Genomic DNA, 8,605 nt, shown 5'->3' with positions numbered 1-8,605 from the left:
TTTTTATTTGAAACTGACACCGGTTCAGCTATTTCCACATTAAAGTATGATGATTTCAAGAAGTTAAATTATACATTACTGAAATGTAGAACTAAATTGCAGGGTTATAACCAAGTGCCAATTAAAGTATTTGGGAAGATCAAAGTTTCAAATTTTCTATACAAACAGCAAAATCATTCAGACGTTGAATTCATAATTGTTGGGTCAGACTCCCAAATAACTTGATTGGTAGGAATTTAATAGATAAGTGCTATATAATTAATGTCCATCAGTTAAATATAAAAGATTTTGTGGAAAACTATAATGTAGATAGTTTGAAACCAATTAAGGACTGTCAAGCCCGATTGTATCCTAAAACTGTTCATGTTCCTGTTTTTCAGAAGGTCCGCACGGTGCCACTGACGTTACGCAGTGAGGCTGAGAGTGCGCTACAAGAGCTTGAAAAAAATAAGATTATAGAAAGAGTAGAATTCTCAGATCATGCCTCACCAATTGTTACTGTCAAGAAGCAGAATGGATCCCTTAGGGTTTGTGGGGATTTTCGTAAAATAAATGAAATTCTTCATGAATCTAAATTCCCATTACCTAATATGTCAGAATTAATTTCCAGTGTGTCTGGATATAAGTATTATACCAGACTTGGTCTTAAGAAGGCTTATTTGCAAATGGAAGTTGCTCCAGAAGACCGTAAATATTTTGTAATTAACAAACATTTGGGTCTATATAGATACCTATTTACGCTTACCATTTGGTATCCATTCTGCTCCTGCAATATTTCAGAAGTTCATTTCCCAATTGTTAGCTTTTTATGATTTTGCTTACCCATATCTGGATGATATTGTTATAGGTGGAGACTCACCAGCTGAACATGATAAACGTGCAACTAGCAGAGAGAAGAGCCCCATTAACTGTCCTTGTTTTCATTCTGTTTCTTTGTTTAGTTTTAAAGAGTTTAACTTTACTGAACACTCGTTCGCATTCAGCATTAGAGTGTGGCAAGCAAAGAGCAGTTAGAGCAAAATTGGCTACGTCTGAAAAACAAGACTCTTTTTGGGACACTTCTCCCCAGAACTTATCAGGTGACTCATTAACGAGATGTTTAAGTTCATGTTGCAATATGGGAAACATTCTCCATTGATCATCCAGCTTTTGAAGTAGTGAGTGGTCATCTGGGGGTACAATCAGAGGAAGCTCAGATGCAAGAGGGAATAAGGAGGGGATTCTTTCTCTGAATTCTGATGAGAGAGCATTTTTTGGACAGGGTTTAACTTTGACAGAACACCATCATTGAAATTATACCTCTTCTTTATTTGTGTGCATGCCACTACAAGGAAACTTCTACACCTCTGATAAAACTCCTGCTTTTGAGCTTTCTTTTCCTGTATGGAGGGGTTTTTTTAATCCCTGCATAACTTTAACTCCTAGGTACATTTGGTCCTGTCCATAAATGAGAGAAGGAGGTCTCTGAATAGCATGGACACTTTTTCATGGAGAACTGTTATTACTGCTTTATCTGACGAGAAAAATTTGTTGTACTCAGTAAACTTTGGAAGAACCCAGTCAAGGAACATGAAATATAACTTCATGAAAGGATCATGAAGGGAACTGATAATCAACAAATAGCTTCAGTGCCTCCCACTGTTCCAGTAGCCTTTGAACCACGTTACAATTGGAGACAAGCGTCGGCAAGCCATGTACGGACTCTGAAATAATTCTTTCTTTTTATAGAAATTAGCCTGTTTCATGGAGGAGTTCACCGACCATTTATATTTTTAATTAATTATTTATCAACACCTTAGAATTATCGCACAAACCGTACGATAATGGAAAATGCTATCGTGCATCGTACCAAAGCCGTTTTTATCGTACATGTACGATAATTATCGTACGTGTGGCAACACTGCCTTAGAGGACCGCTGTGTTATCTCGTTTCTAAAAGTTATTTGCATAACCTTAAAGTATGAACACAATAAAGGTTTATCAGACCAATTCATATTCACCATCCACAAAACTGAAACATAGGAAAAATGAAATAAAATCGAAGGATATTGAAACGCATTTGATAAATGTAAAGTTAAAATTAATTTAATAACTAAAAGTTAAACATATCAAAGAGTAATAACATATAAGTGACAATGAAATTATTCACTCAAGGGGAATTGTAAATCAATGGCACTCAAATGAAACAAATTACGACAAAATTCAAAGAATCAGGGCAATCGCCCTTTCTAAATCCACACACACATCACTACACAACACTAGAAAACAGGTCACCTCAAAAGTTGAGCCAAGAAGCTCCCGTTCCGTCCTGCATTCGGGTTTTGTTGGGGAAAAGAGACAAGTTATACAATTACCACGAATGTAGAACTGACTTACAAGGTTTTCATGAACATAAAAAACTTTACAATAATTATCAAGCTCGTTGTCAAAAATAAATTCCAAGTATAATAGTGTGCAACTTCAACATATTTATTAAATGTAGTGAATTAATTGGTGGTGTGTGTCAATACAATTTTGGGCGATATCATGCCCATACAGTGTACTACGCACACGCATACACACCCACAGAGGGGCACGCAAAGGAGCGACCAGAGGGGCGAAGTACTACCCTTCTTTCCCCTCCGATCTCTTGACCTCTCCTAATGGCTTCTCTGGTGAGAGGCACAAACAAGACCCAATGACATCTTTACCGTACGTAATATGTGCAATACATTCACCAAGAACAATTTCATATATATAAAGACAAATGAATTATCATAACTAAAACAGTAATTATACTTCGTTACTAAAACGTCTACTGACGTTTATGTCAAAAGACTTCGTCTTTGTGTAAAACCATCTTTTCGGTGCTAAGCGCACCACAGATACTACGTACTAGAACATAGCAAAATCAGATAAAATAATGTTAAGAGTGTCATTCTCGAATAGATGTGGTTCCTTCATCCTTATTATGTCATGCAATGTAGACGTACATATCTTTACAAAATGTATGGGCATGCGAATATATTTAGTTTTCACATGAATACAAATACAGTAACATAGTTAGTGTCTGTCGATTACCTGACAGACGGCAATACGCAGTGAAAATCAATCAATAATTTCTTATGAGACAGACACTAATAACTATAATAAAAGAAAAATAGCGTGGAAACAAGTGAATACACAAAAACATTAGAAAATAAAATCGTTGTGAGAGGAATTCGTCACAATCTGTTTCAGCTCAAGAGGAAGCTTGTTGCATAATGTAGGGGGTTGAAATTTTTTTACTGTGCTCTCAACACATTTTATTATGCAATAAAAAAGAGATACTCAAACTGTTCAGAACAATCTTCCCTTGAGGATAAAAGTGTCACGAAAATTATTACAAAAAATGAAATGGTTTTTGATGACAGGGGCGTAGAACTTGTGTCAGTCTATCTATACTATTTAATCTAATGCTGACAGAATTGCCATAACTGAAAAAACGGTAATATAAAAGAGAATCGAGACAAAATTCCATTCCTAGGGACGTGACATACTGCCCTGAAGATCAGACTAAAATCTCATCATTCTAAATACTTGTAAAAAGACAGACTGGGCCTGGGGTCACTAACCATGTAAAAAAAAAATATGTTTTGCATGAAGGCACACAACTAAATAATATATACATAAAAATGCCACTATGTTAGCAAACATTATGTAGACTAACGAATTTTTCTAGCAGGCTCGCTTACATGTGTTTGCTGCTTAACTGTGAATTAGTATAATTAAAGAAGATTACGATAATGAGAGAGAGAGAGAGAGAGATGAGAGAGAGAGAGAGAGGAGAGAGAGGACGAGAGAGAGAGAGAGAGAGAGCTACTAGTCACAACAAACACGTTTGAATTTTACACTTTGGAATCATATGATAAGTTTAAGGACATAAAACATGTCTTCAATTGCGAAATATAATTACGGTATGTAACCTTATGTGTTGATCTGTGGATTTTAACAGTTCAAATTGTGATTTAATTCACAAAGTTATTTCAACCGTCAAATTATCTGAAAATTAATCTCGGCCTCCTTAATAACGACCGAATCATTATCAGAAATCATAAAATACTGAAATCGGGCGTAAAGTTTCCGTGTGTAATTTTTTTTATTAAGCTATTGTTGGTTTGTATGGCTGGAGGCATATGAAACAATGAAGAAAGGCAGATAAAAAAAAAGTGGATCAGCATCTGGACTCTTTAATTTAAAAGTTAGCAAAAAACTATCCACGGTGCATAGTCTGCCCCATAGCTATCTCTATCTATATGGTCCACCCCTCCATACAGTCTGAAATACACCAGAGACGTGTTAATAACACAGTATGGCAAAACTATGCTTGTTTGTATGAGGTTTTGACGTTGCATGGAACCAGTACTTATTCAGCAACGGGACAAACGGCTTTACGTGAACTTCCGAACCACGTCGAGAGTGCTTCTATCACCAGAAATAAACTATGACAGCTTCCTTTAGAGATAAAAAGAAAAAGAATGTTTATCATTATACTAGTTTTAAGGTTCTAATGAGAGTACTAACATAACCTTATCTAGACTATTGTTGATTTGTTCTCTGCTTAATAATTTTCATCAGAAATGGTTGAATTGTGCCACATTTCTCTTTTGCAGTGTAGTACGTGTGGAGATTGATATTTTATCATAACAGACGCGGATCCCCCTCTCAAGGAATTCATGAAGTCTTGATAACGCAATAACTGTATTCATTACATAGAGTCAACGACCTCTGCGCGATGCAGACATATCTTGATATTCTTTTCCAGAAAGGAAATTGATTGAAGGCCTTTGTATGTCTTGATTATTTGATGATTGACGTGACTGAGGTGTTGGCAAATGAACTACGCTCTATTATACTCCTTGCATTGTTGCTTTCATGTAGTTTTAAGCCGTCAGTTGTTAATGAAATCCCAAGGAGTTCTTTTTAGTTTAGCTTTCAAGAGTGCAAGACGATTTGCCCTTGTATTGGTCTTACATCTATTATCAGATGAATGGGATACGTCATTGCCACAGACACGATCATCAGGTCTTGCGTTTGTGCACAAGGAAAAACATCCGTTCATCCATTTATCATGTTTCTGATGATAACCAATAAATACAGTAACCCGGGTCTTGATTGGCTATGGAAGAAGAGCCGAGTAACTCTTAATTGAGAAGAAACATCCTAGAGGAACTCAGACAAAATAGCGAGTTCTGGGGACTTAAACGGACTAAAAGTAACATAATGCCCTAAATTAGGTCAATAATACAATGTTTAATCGCAACTTTTTATAGATAACGATATTCAATAAATAAATAAATACAAACCACAAATCACTATTCTATGAACAATACTGTTACAACAAAACAACTGCATTACCAATGTGATTCTACTGGCAATCCCGCCAGCAGGAGCAGTAGAAATCATTAACAACAGTGAACAAGACTAAAATAGGAATGTCTAACCTCTATTATAATGGTATGGTATACAACAGAAGGCAGGTGCACTCTAGCATGCGACGAACCAGCATACACTATACGATGGTCGTGCATGCACACGGGAGTGTTATGATTATTTCTGACGTCTGCAATAGATCCATCAGACAACTGATCTTCGAAAGCGCAAACGAAAGGACGAACAAAAGGTGGGTAGGTGGCTGTATCGCTCTCATTTTAACAAAGCACAAAAACACGACATTCAAACTAACGCCGATTAAGTTGACACATACGAACTGACAGACATATTTACAAGGAATCAAGTAATGAATGACACTGGAAACTATACAAAGAAAGTTCCCTTTTGGCCAGTCAACGACTTACATCAAATGCACACACAAACACATATAAACTAACACATGAGTAACAAATAAACAGACGCACACTCGAACTTTCACAATAATCTAAGACAATGTTTAAGTGACAAACAAACATCGTGTAAACAAAAAATCACAGAGGTAAACATATTGACAAACATGACATTCTTATTTGCCATAGTCAGCACAAATGATTACAGTAACAGGTAACGCTGACAATGAACACAACTGAATATGTGGTTACAGTTAGAGGACATAAAATGGCACAAAGACAGTAACATAACGTAGACAGTACGAACAAGGTAATTTTCAGAAATCACAACAAAAATAACACACAATAACAGTAACAAATCTACCAACAACAAAATATTTAGGAGTTACAGAAAAGTACCACAAAGACAATCAGATCATCAAGTAACATTAACAACACCATTTTAGGAAATCGTAACAAAGTGTTAAACGAAGACTGAAACAACGACAAACGATGCTCAACTGAACAACGAAAAGAGGAAAAAACACATAAGACTGGTATTTACGAATGCTTGGAAATTTTTACGAAAAGGAAGAGAATGGCCGCATGACATATATTACATTACATTTTCATTTAACATCCACCTTTCAGTACACTGGCATTTGTACTACTAATTTATAATTACTTGAAATAAGATACAATTGCCAAAACCTCTACTTGTTTATACTTAAAACGTAAACGTCTTGTCTACTATCTTAACGAACGGCAAGTCAACGACTTTATATTATAGCATAGTCACTCACTTGAACAGAACTTTGTAATACGCATTCTATCATATTCAGTTTTCTTTGATATGTTGTAGTAGAAACTCAAGTAAAATTTCAATATAAAAACAGTCCTAAGTCAGTACGACGGTCATTACGTCAAATCGAATAACATCATATTATGTCAAACGATATATATCAGTCAAGCGGTAATTCGGTCAAGTCAACTGAATATGAACATTCGAAGTAGTTCATTTCAGCTAGTTCTGCGCAGCGGTCACAAGTCAGTCATTGTCCCATCAAATGTATATTTTAATATCACCAGGGTATCAGCAAGTCTCGGTTGTCAAAGTTCCCGAATTCAAGGGTCCGTCATGATGAAAACGCATTTTTTTTTTTTTTAGGAAAGGGTAATGAATGTTTCCCTTCTCTTCCTGATGACTCAAAAATAATTTTGTTTTACTTTAAAGTAGCGAATTTCTGAGGGGCAAAATTAAATACAAGGCCGAAATCCTATAGGTACCATATCTCTAATCACTTTGCAATGAAGCGAGTTCACTGTCGAAGCCTTTATGGGATGAATAATAAGCTTACGTTAGTCCTACGTCACTAAAATGTCTTACGGAAATTCAACTTTGTATATCTAACTACGGATTTAAAGCCATTACGTTCTACCATGGATCATATGCTTGCTACGTGTTCATTATTAGTAGAAATGCCAGGACTTTCACGGGAGGTGTCCATACATCACGGCAAAATTTCTAAAAACTGAATTCATGTCCGAATTAATGGACTTTGGCTCATATAACCGAGGTATAAGCTTGGATATAACTCTCAGAGAGGGGTGCATTTTTTTTCGGTTACAATTTTGGCTTTGTAGGATCGTTCCACAATGAAGAAAACGAAGACCAACAACAACACAAACAAAGGCAACAGCCAAGATGGCGTTAGCCATCAAATGATAAGACAAAACAACAACAAAGAGAGAGATCCAAACAACAAACACAACAAAGAGGGAGATCGTTGACAAATGACATGTCCGAACAACAAACACAACAGAGATGGAGCTAGCCATCCGATGATACGTACAAAATTAATACAATAACAAAAACAAGAACAGCAACAAAATAACAACAACAGTAACAAAGATGAAGCCAGCCACCGGATGGCCTACTGGATCTAGGACTCTCCATGGCCGTTATTCCTCAACGTCGACTTTGGCGTACTTATCCAGAGCGCCGCCGACGATGCTGGACAAAAAGTTCACAGTTGGGGCGTCCGCCATGCTCCTCGCGTCAGTCGAAACTCTCTTCTTGTAACCGCCAACATGAGACCCCCCGTAGGAATTGACTGCTCCTCCTCCGTAGCCGGTGTTGGCTGCCCCGCCTCCGTAGGCTCCGCCATGATCGTACGTCTGGTAGGTTGAAACGCCAGTGTAGATGGGCTGGTAAATGGGTTCCTCCTCGTAACCAAAGTGCTCAGTGATTTTGACGAGATGTTCTGGAAATAATAACAATAATAATAATAATAATAATAATAATAATAAAATAATAATAATAATAATAATAATAATAATAATAATAATAATAATAATAATAAAAGTGATGAACTCCTAAGGAGGCAGGATGCAACCCGGAACCCCATACTATAAATACCACCCAGTCGAATTAGAGGACTGTGAGAGCAAAAAAAAAAAAAAAAAATAACAAAAATAATATTTTGGTATAAGACCCTCTCTTATGCAAATGCTGTTAAAAAGAATGGCAGAATTAAGCGAGCTGATTTTATATATTGTTTTTTTTCTATTTTCCTTACAATTCGCTTCTCAGGCTCAGCGATGTTTCGGAGTAACTGGCCAATATTCATATTGGGAATTTTCAAAAAATTATAAATGCTGAAGGTAATCTTTTATTAGAAATGGATCTCAGGTCCAGATAAAAAATGATTATCTTCAGCATTTACAATTTTTTGAAAATTCCCAATATGGATATTGGCCAGTTACTCAGAAATATCGCTGAGCCTGAGAAGCGAATTGTAAGGAAAATAGAAAAAACAATATAT

General features: G+C 36.2%; 1 long non-coding RNA gene across 1 annotated transcript in view; it reads right to left on the bottom strand.

Annotated features, from left to right (window-relative positions):
• Positions 1-5,270: 5,270 nt before the first annotated feature.
• The window catches only part of LOC135224634 (uncharacterized), a 29,978-nt gene continuing 26,643 nt past the window's right edge, over positions 5,271-8,605 (bottom strand). Inside the window, exon 4 of the long non-coding RNA XR_010316789.1 lies at positions 5,271-8,044. This is a non-coding gene — a long non-coding RNA (uncharacterized LOC135224634). The remainder of the gene's footprint in view (positions 8,045-8,605) is intronic.

The sequence above is a fragment of the Macrobrachium nipponense genome, chromosome 12, assembly GCF_015104395.2.
Source record: "Macrobrachium nipponense isolate FS-2020 chromosome 12, ASM1510439v2, whole genome shotgun sequence".
Lineage (NCBI taxonomy): Eukaryota > Metazoa > Arthropoda > Malacostraca > Decapoda > Palaemonidae > Macrobrachium > Macrobrachium nipponense.
Note: the sequence above shows the minus strand (reverse complement) of the source record. Positions and strands in the feature narration are given on the sequence as shown.